We start from the raw sequence: 20,886 nt of genomic DNA, 5'->3' as shown, positions 1-20,886 counted from the left end.
GGCTGTTGGAGGGCCGTAAATGGCCCGCGGGCCGGACTTTGGACATGCCTGATGTAAGTAGTAAAGGTCCTGCACATAATTCCAAGTTCCAAAATGTATTAATAAAAACTAAGAATAAGGCTCTAAAGGGCTGAATTGCATTAAAAAACATATGTATAAGCACTGTGCCTTTATATGAATACATTTTCGAACTTGGAACTGAGTGCAGGCTATACAAATGCTCTCCCTTTGTGAGTGCACTGGACCGCATGTTTTATTGTTCTCATTATTAAAAGGTTAACTGCACTAGGTTCTTTGTACTTTTTCTGTTTATTTTGTTTTTGTACAGGACTTTCACTACTCATATCCTTGTGTTGTTTACAGAGGCTATCCTACACACCCATGCTTCCCATGGAACATGGATGAGTGAGCTTGAGCAGGTACATGTTTTCCATTACTGATGGGAATGCTACAACTAGACTTTAAAAGTCCAAGTCAAAATAACACTTGGATGTCTGCCTGGTTTTTAGCACAGATATAGAGTAATAATAAACAGTCATTTATTTCCAACTGTACACTGGATTTTCAGGCTTGTTGCCATCATTAGTGCAGTGTATGGAAGACAATGGCTTCTATAGAGTAGAGCTTAAGGATGAAGTGTAGTTGGAATAGAACTTAAGGTTTTGAAGTGGAACAATATAAGGCATAAAGCACTTATTTCTTTTTGGATTTGTGATAGAAGTGATACAGGTAGACACCTTCCATTTAAGTAGGCATTACTATGCATCCCATTGGTTTAGCGGATCTATCGATTGTATACAACCAGCCTGTTGGGGTGTTCCTGAACAATCAGTGCCATCGGCTATAGTGGGTAACACTGATCATTGTATTCTGCAGGCAGGGAAGGCTCTCCTTCCCCCATCCACATCGAAGGTGTGGACTGAAAAAAAAAATGGCTTCCCAAAGAAGAGATATCTGACTTTCTGTTTAGTTTATGTGCAAGGTGCTCAATAGCTTCTATACATCCAATGCAGGCTGTTCAGACAGATGCTACTAAAAGACCAATATCCCTACCAGTAATCCATCTTTCACATCTGGATGTTCACATTAATGTAGTTTTCTTGAAAAAAGATATGGTTTTATGAAAAGCTTTATCCATTTTCAAATCTTTGAGCAGGAATACAACAGATAAGAGACAATCTAATGGAGCTAATAGTCATGTGAAGATTAACTGATTCTACAACCTAGCACTGAATATTATAGAAACACTAAAATCTCAACTTTCTTGGTCCTTCGTTCCTCTTTTCTTTCCTTCTTTCTGATTTTGACTGTCAGCTGCTTCCAAGCTGATGCCATTTTCTTGAGAATTCCAAGTTTTTTATTTATACTACTATGACGGCTGTGTTGGTACAGCACTAAACCTGCACACCCCCACCCCCCCCCCCATTTTCAGGTTTTAAAAGTTTTCTAATGCAGTTTGCTATACTTTTGTATCTGAATCCTTGTGGCAACTTGATGCGGTGACCCCTTATTCACTTGCTACGCCATCTTGCTTGTTATTTTGTTTAAATTTAAAACAATAAAAATATTGAAATGAAACACAAAAATATTACAAGTTAAATAAGGTTTCAGTATGACAAAATGTGATAAAGTTATGTTGTTATGGGTAACATTGCTCTACTGCACTATTGTTAAAGAAGATATGGTAGTTTAAGCACTGGTGGTGCCTAAGGATATGGAAGTGGGAGTGGGTTTTAGTTTGTATGACAGGTTTTTTTAAGATCTAATTGCCCTCCTTTGGGTTAAAGTGTAAATAAAGCAAACTTTTTTTCAATTTGTTAAAATATCTCAAGTTTTTTTTTGTTTTGTTTCTATGACAACACAAAAATTAATTTCCTATCACTTTTTTTTATCAATTTCTTGGAGAAGAACTGCATTAGTCAGTACTCCTAGATTGTAAGCTCGAAAGAGCAGGGCCCTCGAACCCCTCGTGTATTGTTTTGTTACTGTATTGTCTCATGTTCTGTCCCCCACTATAATGTACAGCACTGAGAAAACCTTTTGGCGCTATATAAATACTGCATAATAATAATAATACTAATAAAAAGGGTAAATCTCTCCAGCCGGATGGTGAGAGGGGTTCTAACTCCTCACTAACCTGTCTAAAACTGAAAATCATGTTTTGGCTCAAAATTAAATTTAATTCTGCAGTACAGTCCTGTTTTTATCTATATAAAGAACTGTTCACCAAGGAAAACAATATACAACATGCAGTAAGCCATAGCAAGCAATTAATCTTTAACCAGCATGACTGCAAAATAAAATAGAATTGGTTGTTATTACCTAAGCTGCTTTGCACATGATCAGTACTGTTCTTACTTAGCAAGCATGTGCAATGTGAGACTTCAATATGGCAAACATAGAAGTCAGGGCATATTCCTACAAAAAAGATGAACACAGCAAAGCACTGTGGCTCAAAGGGTTAACCAGGCAAAGTGATAAAGATGCTATGAGGTTTACACTGGGTGACTGATGGACATGTATTTCATTAGCATGGAAGGGTTCACTGGAACGCCCACTGATGGTAGTGCTGCTGCTGTGGAAGACGTAACGTGAGAAGAACCCAATTATACCACCGCTGAACACTGTTTACGGGATTTTCATCTGCCTGCTGCCTCTATTCCCTTTCATTCCAGCACAGTGGCTAGCCATTATCACTACTCTTTGTGGGGTGGCTCATGGAGGAGGGCGCGGGGGGAGGCACAGAACCTGACAAAGAAAAATCTCTGTAGCTTCTGCTTTCCCTGGTGACCTCTGTCAAGCTTGCAGGCCTTCAGAATCCTGCCACCAACACGCAAGATCAAAATAACAAAGGAACCTTCTCCCATTATGAATAATTCTGTCTGGACAAAGTCTCCCACATTTTAAAACATTTCTCTCTACGGTTATGGTCTCACCTCTCACAACCTTCCAGCGGTGGAGCCCAGTGTATCATTAAGTACAAAGCTATGTACATGTCACATTGTCCTTTCTCCCAGTAACTTTTTCCAGCTCACCTCTGATTTAGGGAAGGAGATTTTTCTCCCCCCCCCCACTAGACTTTAGGGCTTAATTAAAATCAAGAAAACAGCGCACACAAATCTCATTTTTGGTAGCTGGTTAAGCAGCACTTAGGTCTGTCATTAATGCTTTAACAGTGTGAGTGCCATAGCTTTGCAATGCTAGATTCATTTTTTTTTTTAAGAAAAGATTAACAGTACATGGAAATATTACCAAATATAGATATGGTCAAAAATGCATAAATAATGTTAAAGTGTTATTGTTAAGTGACCAACTAAAAAAAAATATTAAAATGCAAGATTTTTGACACCAGACATACAAGATTTTGTTTTGTTATCACTTTGTATCACATTGCTTGACCTTTTAACATACACCTTTATTTCTGACAAATATAGAACAGTATTGCTTCTGATGAGCAAATAAATCCAACATTTGGATGGAAATGGTCATCAAAGATAACTTCTGTTAAGTAGCAGATTAGTGTGAAAAATATGTTCATTATGATGTAGTAATTAAATATGAATTAATTAAATGTTAATACATTTAATATTAATATATGAATGTAATATTATATCATTCATAATATATAAAAATATTAAATAAATGTATTGAACATTAGGAAAAAAAACACCAGAGCTCACTACAAGTCAAAACTATATATTACAGCATATACTTTCCGCAACAGGTTCCTAAAAGCCAAGAAACCAAAAAATATAAAACTGAATCCCTGTATTACAATTCAAAATAATTATTAAAACTTTTTTTTATTATTATTATTATTAATATTATAGTCAAGGCGTGTCTCCGGCCATTTTTCTTCTTTTAGTTTTGGAGTAGGAAATGGTTAAAATACCTTTCAGTTTTCAGTGACTGGGTACCAGGCCAAAGAGAGAGAGTGAATCTCCCCTAGCAGAGAGGCACTGAAATAAAACCTGACAAGGGCTACTTCATCTAACACTTTTAAAATAGCTACAGAAACACTTTAAAAGAAATGGAAAACTGAAAATTTTGCAATACATACAACAGTTGCTTTTTAGCTTCTTAAACTGATCTTCTTCTGGGGAAAGTATGGAAGCTGCCATTGCTGACCTCCTGAAGAAAATGCTAGTTGGCTGGCTGTGTTTGACTTAAAGCAGAACTTCACCCTAAAGGGGAAGTTCTGCTTTATACCCTCCTCCCCCCTCCTCTTTTTCTTTTGGGAGTTTGTTTTTTGGGGGGATCAGATACCTGGTTTTGACAAGTTCTTGTTCCCACTTCTGGTCCCATTGCCTAGGCGATTTCTCCAGTAGTTTTCCTCCACATATCATAGGCTGCAGGAACATTCACAAAGCGCAGCGAGGCTCGCACATGTACATTGGGAAGCCGGCTATGAAGTCGCAAGGAGTCACAGCTGGCTTCTCACAGTTAACATGCTGGCGCCAGGAACTCAAAGACCGGGAAAGAACCGGCTTGGGTGAAGATAGCGCTAAATCCCTGGACAGGTAAGTGCCCTTTTATTAAAAGTCAGAAACTACTGTATCTGTATTTTGTTTTTCAAACAGGGTGAGGAACCTCCTTAAGTATGTTTGAGTCACAGACCCAGCACAAGCATGCTGTAAATGAGAGTCAGAAAAGTGTCAGATTTCCTTATCTCTATATTGCTTCAGAAAGCACTGAAGTCAAGGCATCAGCATGACAACCAGGACTACTAGCATTTTTAAAAGGAGAGCTCAACAATGGAAGCCTCTATTATTATTTCATGACAGATTCACTTGCAAAGGTTCAGTCATATACTGTACCTGAAATGTTAATAGAGGCTTTCCTGCTGCCCTGATTCACACTTTTGTAAAAGGATACAACAAAAACACTTTTTGTTTAAAAAATGAACAGTGTAGCAATTTGAGGTTTTAAAAAATGAGCCTCATGTTTGCATAAAGAAGTCCTTTATACAGGGCAGCTTTATTTGATTGTGTAGGGCACAGGCATCTGCTGATGTGCCTGTAGGGACTGGCCATTGCACTGGGCATTATAGTCAAGAGGAGTTTTTTTTTACACCTTCCTGAACTTTTAAACGTTTACTCCTAAAAATCTGGACTTATCTCCCATATTAGGACTTTGCACCCCCAGATCATGTGGAATAAAGTTGTGGCGGTATGATGTTATCTCTTATGCCATAGCATTATGAGCACAAAACAAGAAATCTGTGCTGTGTACCTGCAAAACCGTACTAATACAACAGAGGGGTTAAATTGTTTCAGAAAATTATGGAACTCCAGTAAGTTTGCTTTCAAGTTTTCAGAAAGAGCAGAAAAAAGGTTAGACAACTGTGAGCTGTTTATTGTTATTTATGTCCCCACTGGGTCGATTCACTCTCACTTTTCATCCTGGTAAGAGTGTCACCAGGTGAAAAAAAAAAAATGAGGGAACATCTAAAATGTTACACTTTTCACCTGCCCTTAAGATATATATTATCTCACTTCCATTTGTGCCCTCAGGACAAGAAGTGAGGAGACATGTCCCCAGTGGGACAATACAAATAAAAACCCAACTCCCTCTCCATCTCTACAATATGTAGATATTAGGGTTATTGCCATTTCTTTCCAGTGTAGTTTGCTGAATGGCAATCTTTATGCAAACCATTTTTTACAGACTAGGACATCTAACTGCTGACCTAAGATCAGAGGATTGTGGCTGTTATTGCAATAGAAAGATTTGATTAAAAACTGAAATATTCCGCATTCTTTTTTAATTAAGTCGGAGCATAAAAAAAATGTCCTATATAAATATCTGACAATCTTGTTGCATTGTTTGCTCAGTGCATAGTTATTTATGCTGATAATGTAATTTACTAGATTTACATTATCTTATTACCTAACAAAAATATGTCACAAAATATTGTGCTGACTTAAAGCAGATCCAAATCCAATATTGAAGCTTAATAGTCCTTAGATGTGGTGGCTGCATTAGCTTTCTTTTTTCCGCTAAGAACATTTTCTGTAAGTACAAAAAAAATCATTGTTTATCTTGCCAGAATTCCAGTGTCCTCGTAATTTTCTCTGATCTAAACTGTTATATCAAAAATGTTATCGGTTTTCCTAGCTACATATTCTGAGCTACAAAACTCCAAATGAGGACAGTAGCCTAGTTGACTAGCTGAGCCTAGCTGGCTCCCTCCATACATATAGTACAAAGCGTACGCATAGCTACTCTAGAACAGGAAATGTTATTAGCAGGATTGCAAGGTGAAAATAAAGGTAGAAATGCAAGAAATAAAGAAATCTAATGCAGCCACTACATCTTAGGAGTGAAAAAATGCATTATATTAGATTCTTGTTTTCTGGGGAGAGATACACTGTAATAAGGTTCTGCAAGGGATGTGTAAAGTGCATTAACTGACTGACAACCATATTTAAATTTGTTGTAAATGCCTTGTATCAACGGTTCATGCTGGTTGTGGTGTAATGGTGTGGGGGCTAATTTCTTGGCACTAGCAAGATGTACCTGATAAAATGGCCAGTGAGTGTATATCAGCCTTTGAACCAGAATCTGTTAGGGGATAATATTTTTAGTAAGGCTCAAACTACAAATGTGCATTTACACATTAAATGTGCATTAAATTAGAAGAAAATATCTACTAAGAAGTTATGCCTTGTGGGAAAGTGGAAGAGTGTGTGCTCCAACAACAGCGCTGGATCCAAGAACTGGAAAATTTTACTCCACACAAGCCAGACACCCATTGTGGTAGCTGTCGCAGTAAGTCCTGGTTATGATGTCCCTCCTTACATGTCTGTTTTGTGAGGATTTTATTTTGTGAGTATATTATCATTATTTTAGCTCATTAAAGAAGATCTGTTACATTATGCCATTGTGCTCCTCCTTTAGATTTGATATTTTCTGGTTGCTGTTATAACCTATTATTGTAGCAAGTATAAACCTACTGGACTTACCAAAAGCCTTTGGCACTCTCATCTTTCAACTATACACACTTCTAACATTCTGAGGGCCCCTCTGGTTCTATAGGGTTTAGAGAGCTGCCTTTATTTCAGAGTTGAATACTACCTTAAGATTTGGGTAGATCCAGGCCTCCAAAAGACTTAACTAAAATGTAATCTGAATGGCTGTATGCCAGTGATCTGACAACCAGGTCCTGCCCTGTGCATCAGGGGATACTTAAAGCAGGTCCTGTATAAGGGAAGCCTATAATTGTGGACAGAACATTTAAAAAATAATAAAATGAGTTCCTATATAACCCCTTACAAGTCTTTAGTTATACCTAATTGTTTTTTAAATTCTGCTTCCCCTTTTCTTATTTTTGTTTGTATTTATGATTGTCTAATCATCTGTATAAAAACTTTCTTTTTTTTTTACACTTTAGGCCATGTTTATGTTTTTTGCCACCATACACAAAATACATATTTTTATAAAAATCAACTTAAATAAATCAATTTTATCAACGTTATAAAATGGACAGAGCACAATAAAATCTGCACTTTTGATGTATGTCTTTAGTTCCCAGATGGAAGAACAATCTAGGTTTACCAAAAACTTAATGAAAACCTGGCTCTGTTCTACCATAATCCCCACTATTAAATATGCTGGTTTTAACACTCTCCATTTTATCATGGAACAAAAGTGTCAACCCAAATGTTGGCAGGCATTAAATATAGCAAGATCCCTGGTACCAGAGGATTTTGTCCTGATATTGGCTGATAGCATTGCCACCTATTGCGTCTTAACGCTTGGCCACCATCATTTGAAGCCTTGCGCCATTCTTTTATCTGCTCCATGAGACTCCTCCAAGCCTTGTCCACATTTGTCTCTGATTCAGAGTTAAGTCGGTTAGAGTTGAGACATAGGAGAGGAGAGAGTTTCTATAGACTGAAAACCTGTCTGGAAATAATGCAGAAGAAAAGTAAGCTGGATCTCTGTGATCTCCTTACAACAGAAATGCTTTCAGACAAGCTTGGAAGACTAAGAGATTTTACCAATTTGTTCCTTGAAAATGAATGAGATTTGCAGAAATTTCTCAGAGTAATAGTTTGGGGATGTCTGTATGTATGCCCCTTATTGCCTGTGGCATCTGAACAGCACTTGCAGAAACTGAATATAAGTTAGTTGTGAATCAAAGTTTGTGGGCTACAACAGTAAAGGGGTGAGAGGCTTAATTTTGTATAAGGTAGAATATTTGTTCATGTTGAGTTTAGCAGCACTGCATATGTGACATTTGCTTTATAATTTATTTAGAAATGTCATGATAGTACCAGGCTTTTCCTTTCCTCCAGAACAACATAGCTGACTATTTGGGCCGCTGGTTGGTCTTCCCTACAGCCCTATTAAAAAAAAAAAAAGGAGGCAGTAAAAAAAAAATAACTTGGGAATCAGAACTGCCTGCAGCGCTGCAGCACTGGCATGCCTGTTTTTTGTAATTAGTTCATCATTGAGTTTGAAATACATTTTGAAACATACTTTCCATCATATCCAGGCTATATTCAACTTCAGCACAGCTGATATATTGACTGTATGATGTTTATTTCCAGGACTTGTTGACGTCTGGGAGAATCCTTTTACTTGACAACACAGTTGGGCATATCAGTGGGGTAAGTAATAAAGTAGCTGTCCTTTCTTTGTTGAGTGGTGATGAGATGTTTTTCTGCTCAACTGTTAAAGGAATGCATTTGGGTGAGTCAGCAGTTCGAAAATGGCGCAAGATGCACAAGGTGTTTTTTTGTCTTTAAAATGGTAGCGGGTATGATATAACAGGATTCAGGGGACATTAAGTGCCTTTCAGACCTCTTTGGCTCATTACTGCATGCATGTTAACATACAGAATTTTGCCCATTACATTAAGGCAGTCTATTAATTTGGAATGGGCAGCCAATACAAATCAATGGTCAAAAAATAGGCATAACCCTTTCTTGAAACGCTTGCATCCAAAAATGGACATGGACCTTTTTGCAACGCACATAACATGCACACTGTGGTGCACTGCCGCTTAGGTGCATTGCCCCCTACTTTACTTTGACATTGAGGTGCCATTCAAAATAAATGGCTCAGCACAAACTGCTGGGCGTTGTAAAATGTTATGGCAAAACCAAGGTCTGAACAGGGACTAAATGAAGGATCACACACTTTAAAGATATGTGTGATATACTATGGATCCCATCCCAAGGTAGTGGTTTTATCCTGAGTCTCATCAGTATGAGTCCAGGATCTGCTCTCCAGAAACCAGCTAAGCGCCTTCAACAAATATGTATGCACTTTTTGTGGCTCATAAAATACATCTAAGCTTTCCTGCTTGCTTGTTACAGTGAATGTAAATGTGCATTATATACATCCACCATGCCCTTTAAATCTTTGACTTTACATATATTTGCTAAGTGGATATCTGTTTACATTTGCATAGTGTGTTAATCCAAACCTAGATACTTGGATGTGTACAAAGCTATTTCTCTGTAAGAAGTATAGGTCAGAGGGTGTGATATGCACCAGTGCCTCTGTGCTGCTGTATAATTCCACTTTTACAACGATTAGAGCATTTTAACAGATAATGTCAGGCATGTACTATACACAGTTAGGAATCTGATGTTAAAAGGTTTTGCTTTCTGTGGAAAAGCTATAATGTGTAAACACTGCATTTCAAGAATGCCAGACTTTGCAAACATCAGGTCTTTTTTTTCTTCAAACCACTTACAGTTTAGAAACTGAGCATAATGACGTTTCCAAGTCAAACAAAGTTTAAAAATTGCAGCACAACTGTGCAAACAAAATGCAGTTTTTATTTTTGCTAAATACCAATTGAAATGTACAAATTAGGAAATGCACTGTCAAATCTAATACCTTGCATTGTATAAAGTCTACAACTGACAGTCTTAATACTTAGGACTTCCACGTTGAACTTGTCTAATTTAGAAAGTCGAAGGAAAACTATATATAGCATAAACCTAAGACAAAAAAACACCATTAAAATAATTCCGATTTTTTTCTCAGTTTTTTATACCCATATACCACAATGGGTGTTTATTTTAAGCACAGATTTATTTATTTATTTTTTTTACCAAGCACTCTACTTGCACAGCACTTTTCAAAACACATGTTAATTAAGGATGAAATTGACTGTTGTAATGGGAATGCACCAAAATGAAAATACTTGTTGTTAAGTTTACAAAAAATGTACACATGGAGAATATATAGATAGCATGAACCACAAACTCCCATCCCCCATCTAGTTAACCTGTCAAATAATAAAGAAGCAGCCAAGACTAGGACAGCTAGCTGCCGGCTCGCTAACAGAAAAGCTGATTAAAAATGTTCAAGCAGCAGCAGCTTGCAGACCTTTCCAGCGAGAATAAATAGAGTGTATGCAAATGTGTTTGTCACTCTGACAGCGTGTCTCAATTAAGGCATCTTACTGCTGTTGCCGGATTCAGGAGCTGCAGTCATACGGCTAGGAGAAACTGCATTAGTGATACACGGGGCTTGACCTTAATCCGCATGCATGCATTTTAAAAAAATCTGCTTCCTCTACATAAACTAGCATAATGCCATGAGATATGTAAAACGAGTGAGAAATGGAGGTAGCGACATCTCCTCCTCTCTGTGTTAGGGATGTGCACAGGAAAAGCTCCTGTATCTTTTAATTGCGTCCCTGGCTCGCCTGCATAGTAATGCTATATGACTTTAAATGCATGTGCGACTAATGATGACATTAAAGTATGGTATGTCGCCTAAAACCGTGTTTGTTCTCTTCCTTGCGGTGCTAGAGAACATGAATTCCTGAATACTGGAGAAGCAAATTATATGACAGCAGTGAAATAGATAATTCATTAAATACGTCATATAGGATATACATAGGTTTATCTTAGCTGCTTTAATAATAAAGAAAAATCTAAATATGCAGACACACGGAAACAATGACAGATAGACATATGATGGGAACAACGAAGTCTAGGATTTCTCAAGGAACCACTATATAAGGGTTCTTTCATGACAGTACTTTAGTTTTTTTCAAGCAGGTTTAGCCTAAGCAGGTCAGTGAGTATAATGAAGTTTTTGCTTTGGCAAAATTAGTAATTTTACAGCTAAATTGATTCACCTAACCACTCTGCTCTCCTCTAGTCAGCTTCCATGATTCTCCAAGGCACCCCATAGTTGCTCAGCAAATGTCACCTTGTTACTTCATGAGAAGTTTCATTCTGGTTCTAATTTAGATCTGAGAGGTTCCAGTTTGAGTCCACCCAAGTGTTCAGCCTTGATGAAAGGGGATTGGCGTCACCCCCGCAACGTATTGGTTGTTTTTATATGACTTATTTACCAACAATTAAAATAATCTTGGACTCTTCCATCTGTTTCTAGACTGGTGCTCCTTTCTGTATTCCTATAATTTGAGCTACCATTTGGTGCCCATGCCTTGCTCTGTGGGAGCCGCTTCACCAGAGCTATTGAGCTTGTTTGGAGTTTCCCTTCATATGACTACAGGTAGAAGTCTGAACATTTCCAGCTCCTCTTTAAATATGTTGCACTACTTGGTGCAAGTGCCTGGATTTCCTTCTGCTATTATCCTATGAACTGTGGTGTCTGGTTGTGGCAATCACATGAAAGCTTGCATCTGCAATTTGATGAACTTGGTACATTTTTCTTACAACACAAGAACTTCATTTTTCTTACAATACGAGCTATACTTATATATTTACTCATACTATAAGCCGCAATTTCAAAACAATATTATGCTGTTTGCTGCAGTTTCTTTTGGCATATGAACCTTATATGACATCACCAAACATGCATTATGACCTCACAAATGGAGCAATACAGTTGTTTGCAAGTTTCATGCTTGGTAACCATATTAGGCTATTACACTTTGGACATTATTGCGAGTTTTTAGGATTTACATTCTGTTTGCAGTGGGGCCATGTTTAAAGGATAAGTTCACCTTTGGAACATGTTACATGCTCCACCTGTTTTTAGGGTGGACCATGTAACATGTTTCCATAGCTGCAGCCACGCCCACCACCCTCCCCCTGGTAAATAGCACAGGGAGGAGTTTCCCCATACTATTGTTCAGATTTGAAAACAGTGCGGCCGTGCGAGGCTCTGCCCACATGGCCGCGTCATTCATTCACGGACTTCAGTAAATTAATGAACTGCAAGTCTCAACAGTCTTAGCGGCTGTCGGCTCGTAGTTTTCAATGAACTACCACAGTGCTGTGGAGTGCCGTGGTAGGTCATTTCAGAGTATCTGCTTGACCGTACATCCCAGACAGCAAGCAGATACTCTGACAGGTCTGCAGGAGACCTGCATGGCATCACTGGTGCAATGCTTTCCAGGCTCCTTTGGATAAAAATAATAAATGTAAATTTTTTTACCTGCAAAGAAATGTGCATTTATTATTTTTGTCCAAAAGGTGAATTTATCCTTTAAGATGATACACTATAACTTTCTTTGGCAAAGGGTGTGGTTTTCAAATGTGGATTATTTGGATTCAACTTAACTCTATCCTTTACACCACAGTATATGTTATTCTACTTTTTATATGGGATCTAATGCTACAAAGTAGTGCAATTAAAGAAATGTTTTTGATCTACACTCACCGGACATTTTATTAGGTATACCTTGCTAGTACCTGGTTGGACCCCCCTTTTGCCTCCAGAACTGCCTTAATTCTCTGTGGCATAGATTCAACAAGGTGTTAGAAACATTCTCCAGAGATTTTGGTCCATATTGACTTGAGTTACTGTTGCCTTTCTATAATCTCAAACTAGTCTGCCCATTCTCCTCTGACATCAACAAGGCAATGTCATCCACACAACTGCAGCTTACTTGGTATTGTCTCTTTTTTGGACCATACTCTGTAAACCCTGGAGTTGTGCATGAAAATCCCAGTAGATCAGCAGTTTTTGAAATACTCAGACCAACCCGTCTGGAACCAACAACCATGCCACGTTCAAAGTCCCTTAAATTAATTTTCTTCCTTATTCTAAAGCTCGGTTTGAACTTCAGCAAGTCGTCTTCACGTCTACATACCTAAATGCATTGAGTTGCTCAATGTGATTGGCTGATTAGCAATTTGTGTAACCAAGCAATTAGGCGTACCTAATAAAGTGGTCGGTGAGTGTATATCTATTAATAACTTTAATAATTTCAAATATTTTGATGGGGCCCTAGAACATTTTATATGTATGTTTCTGATTTGTCTGTTTTTAATACCTATTGTTAAAAGCTAAATTTTACCTCAATATGTGTGACTGTGTTTCCTGGTCTCAAGTGTGTAGTATCTAATCATGAGTCGTATATGTTTTTCCAGGTGCCACAATGGTTTACAATTCAAATATACCTTTGCAATTAAAATACCACTTTGTTTGTACAAATCTATTTCAGTGCCAGTTTACACTACTGTGGTGAGAGAAACCGCATGTGACTCGGACAGGAATTGCACCACATTCCTGTGTAAATCACAAATGATTATTTGCAGTGTGATTTGAGTAATTTTGTATGGCTCAAACCGCACAGCAAATCACACTGCACCCGCAAGAAAGGTGCAGGCACCTTTTTTCGTCCTGGAATCGGATCACATGGGTGTTCACATCCATGCAATCCGATTCACCCAATCGCACTGTGTTCTGCAACCCTTTTTTTGGGGTGTCATTAACAACACAGACACCCACAGAGGTTCTCATGAACGTCTGCAATTCTGATACGATGAAGGGAAGGCACAGAATTTGCTGCTAAACCCGCTTCCCATCAGTGTGAACGGCACTAAAAACACAAAACTCTGACATAGCAAAAGCACAGGTTGGACCATCACAGTTTTAGAGTAAAAATATCACAGAAAATGCTAATATTTACATGCATATTTTAAGTACACAAGCAGATCAACTACCCCATCATTGATTTTAATGTAACCTACTCACTTTCGTATCTGTAAATGATAATGGTGGGGTTTTAAGGGGTTTAAGCAGTATTGGCCTTTCCCGTGATGGTTTTAATTTAAAACTGTGATACTCAAGCCTGTGCTTTTAATACATTGTATTCTTTTGTTTTAAAATAGATTTGTACAAATAAAGAAATATTTTAACTACAAAGTTACATATGAATTGTAAATCAGTGTGGTGCCATAAAGCTACATCTAGACATTCTAACACCCTCTGAAAAGCAATCCAACGTGGTAGAGGAGCAGCATGCAGGCATTCAGGAAGTAATTCTGCTGTCTCCAAAATGTATGTTTTTTTTTTTTTTTTTGAAGAATAGTGATTTACCATGGAATTACTGTTCCACAAGCTGAGCGTTTGGCTTATGGTTGCATCTCGGTCTCATTGACCTCAGTGGGCGAGTTTGACAGCCACCAGTGCCTGTCAAACTTGGCAAGCAGCATTAAATTGGCCAAGGCAAATTTAATGCTGCTTGCCAAGTTTTTACTGCCTCTTGCCATCCATCTAAACAAGCCCTAAAAGTCTCAGTTGTAGATAGTCCATATTTGTTACTAGTTTTCTAGGATCACTAGCTTACTGACAAAAATAAGTGGGCAGACAGTTGCATTAGTGCAATGGCTGCATGAAAATAAGTATGGTGCAGGTAGGCTATGACCACTTTCCTATTTTAACAGGGGCAGCTTCCCCACATACCCTGATCAATTCATGGGATACTGGTGCAGAAGAAGATGATATCCGTCAATCCCAAGCAGGTATTATGAGGAGGCCCTAAAAAAGGGCTTTCTTCTTGAAGCCAATTGAACAGTGAAGGTTACTGATATCAACATTGGGACATGGGCAAGCACTCTTGGCTCTCAAGACATACGAAATAGCATTGGCATACCTGGAGGGCCAACAGCCTATATGTCTTTTGTCCCAAGCTGAGTTGGAAAGGAAACAGAAAGGATAACAATTAACAAAGGCCATTTCTAATATGTCCAATGTTAAAGCAGTGCTGCTCCCCTGCAGAAAATCCGCTGCCAGTCACTGCTCCATTTCCGGGTTGAGTGACGTCCAGTGTAATTTAACACTCGTCCTGGAAGCCCCAGATGTTACAAACACTCCCTCTGAGGAGCGCAGAGCATGGCACAGACATTGTAGCATCATCACAGCTTTCTAAACTAAGCTGCAGGAAGAAGGAAAGGAAGACCAGAAGATGTCATCTGACCAGACAGAAGAACCCCGCAAAAAAAAAAAGGTATGTAAAAAAACTAGTGTTCTACTTTAAGTCGATTATACTACATTAAAACTCTAATTTGAAATGGTTGTAAGCTACATCTTTACAGACAGCTTAATTTCATTTTGATATTTTATAAATGAGTGTAAAATTCAGCAGAGATACACAGTGAATTGCTAACAATGTTCATAAAAAGCATTTTTAAAAAATCTTTACAGATGTACCATTAAAATGGTGCATGAATTACACACACAGCTGAGCTACAGAAACAAAGCTCAGGGTTTGAGTTCTTCACTCAGACACAACTGTACGGCATCAATCCACCCCACTCCTTTCTGGTGTCTGTAGTCTGGAAATCCCTTTTACTGATATTCAAAGCAGAATAGGTATACTCAAACACACCCACCGTGGCCCCTTACTATCACAGACAGAAAACTCGAACAAAGCATAGGTAATGAAAGTCCCTCATACTCATCCAATGCGGTTGAAATCTGTCTTTTAAAGTGGAAGTCAGGTCAACATTTAAAAAACCACTGACAGATAGGCTCTTTTGTTGTGGTGGTTTATTTCCACCGTAAGCTCGGATCTGATAAGTGATACATCAAGTCACTCAGAGAGGGAACTATAAAGCACAGCCTTCAGAAAGCAGTCCACCAAGCCCACATGGGAGAAGCTCTCTGAGACTGGACTGTGGTGGAGCCCACAGAAGTTGCATTGAGGTAAACTGAGTGACCACTATGAAAGGTTACAATATTTCCAGGATAATACTGGCAGTTTGCTTGTTGGTTTTATTTGTTGCCTGAAACTATTCTTGAAAACACTGTTGTGCTAGTCCTGTACCAAGCAACTGCCCTGTTGAAGTCTGAGCACAGGAGATCACCTGCTCAGCACAAACACCATTCAGAGACTCATTTTCTGAATAAATACAAACGTTTCTCTAATTGGGTGAGGTGAAGAGAGTGATGTCACTGCCCCACCTGTCCACCTCATCCAATCATAGAATGCTTTGTATTCATTCAGAAAATGCAAAGCATTCTATGATCTGTGCCCCTGCCCATTGGCCAACCTCCTTTGTACACAATGCAGCAGGGTAGGCTCTTGGAATGGGACCCAGAAGCAAGTGGAGTAGCGGTGTCTACTTCAGTAATTCCTGCTTCCAGGGAGATCGTCCAGGAATTATATTTATAGTACATTGGTCCAGGCTGGACCAATGTAACTATGTAAGAATATACCATACCCTAAATTCTTCCTACTAGAATAAGACCATTCACTTACAGAGTATCATTTCTGGGCTTTACTGCATCTGTAGACATCAGTGTCCATTAATGTGTTATGTATGGATATTTTCAGCTACTGAAAAAAGGGAAAGAAAAGAACCTTCTACACCTGGTTCCAATTATAATGATTTACAGCACATCATTCACTGACCCGAATTTACTACAGGAGTAGTGCATGTCCACTTTCAAACTGAATTTTCACTTTTCTTAGTAAATTAGGTGAAATAAAGTGAAAATTTACTTTGCAAAGAATACCCAATTGCATGCAACAAAAAAAAACAAAAACCACACACACAGTTTTGGCTAAACATGATTGGATGATTAGCGCAACATCACTAAGCTAAGTAAAGATTGCTTTTAAAAAGAGAAAATCCACCTAACTTGGCAAATGAAGTGATGTTGTGGTAACTTTGATCATCCAATCATGTGCAAGCAAAATGTATTTTTCTTTAGTTTTGCTCGCGTCTGATTGGGTATTCTTTGCAATCTGAATTCAGTAAACCAAACCCACTGTGTTGTACAGGGGGCTGAGCGTGCTGTCAAGTAGCACAAAGACTGTGTTCAGATTCAACAGAATTTTATTTGTAGTAGTAGTAGTAGTATTAGCAGCAGTAGTAGTAGTATCAGCAGCAGTAATAGTAGTATTAGCAGTAGTAGTAGTATTAGTAGTAGTAGTATTTGCAGTAGTAATAGTAGTATTAGCAGTAGTAGTATTAGCAGTAGCAGTAGTAGTATTAGTATTAGCAGTAGTAGTAGTATTGGCAGTAGTAGTATTAGCAGTAGTATTGGCTGTAGTAGTAGTAGTATTGGCTGCAGTAGTAGTAATAGTAGCATTAGCAGTAGTAGTAGTAGTATTAGCAGTAGTAGTAGTATTATTAGTAGTAGTAGTATTGGCAGTAGTAGCAGTAGTAGTATTGGCAGTAGTAGTAGTATTGGCAGTAGTATTAGCAGTAGTAGTAGTAGTAGTATTGGCAGTAGTAGCAGTAGCAGTATTGGCAGTAGTATTAGCAGTAGTAGTAGTAGTATTAGCAGTAGTAGTAGTAGTAGTATTAGCAGTAGTAGTAGTATTAGCAGTAGTAGTAGTAGTATTAGCAGTAGTAGTATTAGCAGTAGTAGTAGTAGTATTGGCAGTAGCAGCAGTAGTAGTATTGGCAGTAGTAGCAGTAGTAGTAGTAGTATTGGCAGTAGTATTAGCAGTAGTATTATTAGCAGTAGTAGTAGTAGTAGTATTAGCAGTAGTAGTATTGGCAGTAGTAGTATTGGCAGTAGTAGTAGTAGTAGTATTAGCAGTAGTAGTAGTAGTAGTAGTATTAGCAGTAGTAGTATTGGCAGTAGTAGTATTAGCAGTAGTAGTATTGGCAGTAGTAGTAGTATTAGCAGTAGTAGTAGTATTAGCAGTAGTAGTATTGGCAGTAGTAGTAGTATTAGCAGTAGTAGTAGTATTAGCAGTAGTAGTAGTAGTATTAGCAGTAGTAGTATTGGCAGTAGTAGTAGTATTGGCAGTAGTAGTAGTATTAGCAGTAGTAGTATTGGCAGTAGTAGTAGTATTAGCAGTATGAGTAGCAGTAGTAGTATTAGCAGTATTAGCAGTAGTAGTAGTAGTAGTATTAGCAGTAGTAGTAAATCATACTTACCTAGGTGGATGCAGCATCAATCTGATGCTGCATCTGTCTCCTGCCGGATCTAAGGGTGAGAACTCAGTGATCTTGTGACTGCTGATCAATGAGTTCTCACTGCCGCTGTCAGCAGAGCACGTTGACTGTCAGTCACCGCTGTCTGCTCTGCCCCCCCCCCATTGGAGTGTTGGGCTGTGGAGGGGGAGAGAGGGGCTGGCTCAGGCTCTGAGCAGAATGCTGAGAGGCTGAGCCAGGTGCCACTCCAGACTATGGGGTGGATCCCGACTTTAAAGTCGGGGTCTGTCCCTAGCCTGGACCAGCCGAGTAACATTAGCCAAGAGCGAGCTTCAGCCTGCTGTCAGCTGAAAATAGTTAACATGAGAGCAAAACGAACTACACTCCAGTGATCCACAGGAGAAGTACAGCCAAAGGAGCTCTGGTGTTAGAATTATTACTTTCACTCTGTTGTTTGTGACGCTACCTCACATGTGTGGTGGGAATGCAGTTTATATACACGTTTGCACCCTGGGACACGTTTGCATTTGTTGATGTGTGCAGGGCAGCAGGGGTTACAATTATTTATTTTATTTTTTAAAATACATTTTATTTTTTATGCAACTTTATTGTTATCACAGAGAGTTACCAACCTCCCATGTGATAGCATTGGACAGGTGACAGGTGCTCTTTATGGAGACATTGGGGGTCTAATAGTCTCCCCTGCTTCCAAAGCTTCGAACCAAGCAGAGATCTGCTCAGTTATATGCTTCCCTGGCTGTACTGGCCATTAAATGTTGGCTCTGAAACCAGAAGTGTTGAAATCATTGTTGCATCTGGTTTCATTCCAGGCAGAGGAGATCAAGGAATCAATGTTCTTCTGTCTCCTTCCACCCACCATTTGGAGGCTGATGATGTGGTCCAGGTTCCCAGTAGGAGCAGGAAAGTCCAAGAACCATGTAGAGGGGCTTTACAGCACCACCTGCACTGTGAGAGTGACCACCAGATCACTTTCTGATCACTTTCACTCCTCAGCTGGGAGCTGGCTAAGGAAAATGGGCACAAGCTGGTGGCTGCTATTGCAGTCTGCCATATGCATAAAAAAGTATGTGTCCAAAAATATTTACTTTAAAATTCCTTGAAGAAAAAATTGTATTAGAAATGTGCTCTTTTCAGTCTGTGAATGGATAATATGAATCTGAGCAAATGGTAAAGTTGGCCAGACACCACACAATCTCTTCTTTCAAACTTTTTTCTTGACATTTTGAAGGTAAAATATTTGTTTTCTACCATTCATCCTGTATGTAGTCAGCCTGTAGCATGTACAGATAGCTTTACAGCTACAAGAATTGTGGACACTAAATAATCCACACAACAGTTATTCTAATTTTGAATGGGTTACATCGTTTGGAAAAGTCACATGGTCTAAGGCTGTGTTTAAGGTTTGCTGTATAAGTAAAGCCACCTAAGGAATAATAAAACGTATCAATTGTGACACTAATCGAGTCATCAGAAAGTCGTTCTGATAAGGAAATGACTTGTAAGTAATTCCACAAAAGAACACAACTGATACACGACAAAACCCCACCCAGAGAGATGAAGAGTTAGCTCTGTGCTCTGCTCCTTGTCCAGCTTCTTTTCTTCGTATTCTAAACTTTCCACTAGATGGTGTCTTGGCTTCATAAATGTACCTCTGCGACATGACGAAGAACCCGAAAATTGTGTCTCTAATATAGGATAGGAATCCCTTTGTAAAAATTAAAGTATTGAACCCTTAAGGGAAATATAGAAAATGTGTTTTAATAAAAATGTGTGGAATTTTTTTCTTCTTTTTTTGGGAGGGGTTAAAAATTGTACTTTTTCAGCGGAGACATGCTGACATTGGTCTACATCCTAGAGGCTTTCGCTGCAGGGGCATGTGCCGTAGCTAGGAGTGAACATAGGAGCTGATGTTGATCACAGAGATCAGAAGGTGTAGCCAGCTCTCTCTACACAGTTACAGGGCAAACGAGCCTGGCACTGTGCATCGGAAGGTCGGCTTGTAGTTTTCAGAAGTGCACAATACAGGGTGAGGACAATGCAGGACAGCGTTGTCACTCCATAACAGGAAGCAGGTTCTCTGGCAGAATCACCAGGTAGAATGGGACAATAAAAACTGCACAAAAGAATTTTCAAAGTAGCAAGCTATCATATATTAAGGATTGTTGTTGCTTTTACATACAATTTAACTAGAAATTTAGAAGTGCTCCAAATTGTGGCAAGCTGTGCCAGATGTTCAACAACAACTATTACGCTGATTTTCATTAGCAGGAAAAATTCCAGTGAGATGATACAAAATGGTTAATGACAAAGAACACTGAAACCTTGTAGCCCACATCTGATGCATGCATTATTAAAATGGACTTCGCATCAAATATAATCATGCATGATAGAGAACATGTAACACCTACAGGTATTAATTATCTCTCACAGATCCCCCCCAACAATGCCTTCATCTGCTTTTCTCTCCATAAGGATGGCATCATGTTTGTTCAGGCATTAGCTAGGATCAGCAAATACATTGTGGACTCCGAGATGTCACAGTCATCTGGTCCCTGCCCAGTTCTCTGCTGTATTCACAAATGCCTGACACAGATTAACCCCTTGCTGCAATCTCTCACCTTCTGACTTTCTACATTGTTGTAGACTGGTCACTGGGGGAGCAGACTGATAAAATGCTTCCTTCTGCCTGTAGAGGACTGATGACATTATCTCAGCCTAGGAAAAGTCACTAAGTGCAGCATTACAAATGACAGTCAGACAGTGGAAGCAGGTTCAGAGCACACCTCCTGGCATGTCA

General features: G+C 38.8%; 1 protein-coding gene across 1 annotated transcript in view; it reads right to left on the bottom strand.

Moving 5' to 3' along the window:
• Window positions 1-20,886, bottom strand: part of DENND1A (DENN domain containing 1A) — a gene marked incomplete at its 3' end in the record, with an annotated part of 1,241,355 nt that overhangs the window by 100,034 nt on the left and 1,120,435 nt on the right. The window lies entirely within an intron of this gene.

This window comes from Staurois parvus, unplaced genomic scaffold, assembly GCF_062004578.1.
Source record: "Staurois parvus isolate SC_StPar_1 unplaced genomic scaffold, SC_StPar_1.0 ptg000002l, whole genome shotgun sequence".
Classification (NCBI taxonomy): Eukaryota; Metazoa; Chordata; class Amphibia; order Anura; family Ranidae; genus Staurois; species Staurois parvus.
The sequence above is the reverse complement of the archived record's forward strand: the minus strand, read 5'-3'. Positions and strand labels throughout refer to the sequence as shown.